A 1,981-nucleotide genomic window follows, 5' to 3' on the forward strand; every position below is an offset into this window, starting at 1 on the left:
CCCTTACCACTATTGGTTATAGTCATATGTCCTTTAACATGATAGGACCATGTTCAATTTGCAAGTCATACATCATTTTGGAGAAAACAAAATTTACAAGTCAACACAATGGCAGAAAGATGTCTTTTTACATATTAAAAGGCATTCCTATATTATCTAGTGTTTATCTGCTATCTCTCTGTCCAGAGTCACATGTGTTAACCACATGCATTTACATAGGAGAGGTAGTTTCTGTGGGGACAAATGCCCGCAAATGGCTCATTGCTATAAGAAAAGGTTTATTTTGGCTTTTCTCTCCCTGTACCTGGCTGGCCATTCACCCCTTTCTCCACAGGTGTGGTGGAATGTCTGGGGATCCATGTTTTCCTCCCCTTTTCATTTACAATACAATGCCAAGGGCCATCCTGGTCATGTCAATCACACAGTACAGAGACTATTTCTCACAATTTCTCTGTACATCTTAACCCAAATTAATAAAATGTTCTTCAAGCCTCCCAAAATATTAATATTAATTCTGTAGCTTTTGGTACTTTACAACACCTGAGGGTGAGGTGGCACAGTGGCTCCTCACATTGATATCCATCCAATGTCTTTGTTTGATTTTTGTTAGTGATACCATCTTCTCACACAGTAGGTAGTAGAAAATAGGATTAAAATTTTAATATCTTTTGTAACTAAGGGATGAATTTTCTTCTTCCAGTGAATTCCAAAATTTGACAATGATTGCATTTTCTGCTTGGACACCAGAGTAACATCAGATGATCAATTTATCAAATTTTTATTTTTCACAGTAATTAAGAGAGCAGGAATTGATACTTTCTATGAATGGGTTATTGAGCCAGAGGCTACCTTTACGGGGATCCTCATTTTCAGATTAATAATAATCAAAGTTTTGAACTAACGCTCTTAAATATTGACCTATTTTACTGCATATGAATTTCCAGTTGTGGCCCTGCCTGGTTGGCTCAGTGGTAGGGCATTGGCTCGGTGTGTAGAAGTCACAGGTTTGATTTCCAGTCAGAGCACACAGGAGAAGTGACCATCTGCTTCTCTACCCGCCCCCATCTTTTCTTTCTCTCTTCCTTTCCTGCAGCCATGGCTAGAATGGTTTGAGCAAGTTGGCCCGGGGCGCTGTGGATGGCTCCTCGGCCTCTGTCTCAGGCTCCAGAATAGCTCGGTTGCTGAGAATGGAGCAGTAGCCCCAGATGGGCAGAGCACTACAGGGTCAGGGGCTTGCCTGGTCAATCCTGGTCACAGGATTTTGTCTCTCTGTTTCACCACTTCTCACTTCATTAAAAAAAAAAAAAGTCCAGTTGATGTCTCTAGCAATCAAAAAGTCTTGGAAAAGTAGAAACATTTCTACATTTTCTATATAGCATTCTACTGTAGCTTTGAATGTTACCTAACTTTGTGTTAAGGCTTTGGTTTATTGTATGTGATTTACAAATGTTCTACATGGGAGAAAAGTTTGTTTGGACAAGTCTAGAAGTTCCAAAGATATCTAAGACAACCTCAATAGTATTTTCATTGATGATACAGGCTGATAAGTGGCAATCACCCTAAACATAAGCAAATTTGACTAAGATCATTGGGTCCATAATCTTCAGACAACATCAGGGTGGTTAACTCTTTCACAGACTGACACAAAAATCTGGTAGACTGGCAGCTGAAAAACACTGGAGTATCAGCTGTAGCCTATCCTTGTAATTAAGGTTGATTACCACCACTAATATTTTAACTCTTTTTATTTTTTATGCTTAGTGCTCCATCAGCAGGAGGATCGGCATTGGTCCTGCTTGGTTTAGCATCAGAGTATCACATAAATCCATCTTTGCATAAATTCTTTTCTCCTACATTAGTTGATTGTTGGGAAGAACCTAAGCCCAGAGATGTAAGTTGAGATAAAAGTACCAGTTTAGCAGAGATAAGTGACATGGAAGTCTGGCCATCTGTGCATGTAATTTACCGGATATGCTCAGGC

The sequence above is a fragment of the Saccopteryx bilineata genome, chromosome 7, assembly GCF_036850765.1.
Source record: "Saccopteryx bilineata isolate mSacBil1 chromosome 7, mSacBil1_pri_phased_curated, whole genome shotgun sequence".
Taxonomy (NCBI): Eukaryota; Metazoa; Chordata; class Mammalia; order Chiroptera; family Emballonuridae; genus Saccopteryx; species Saccopteryx bilineata.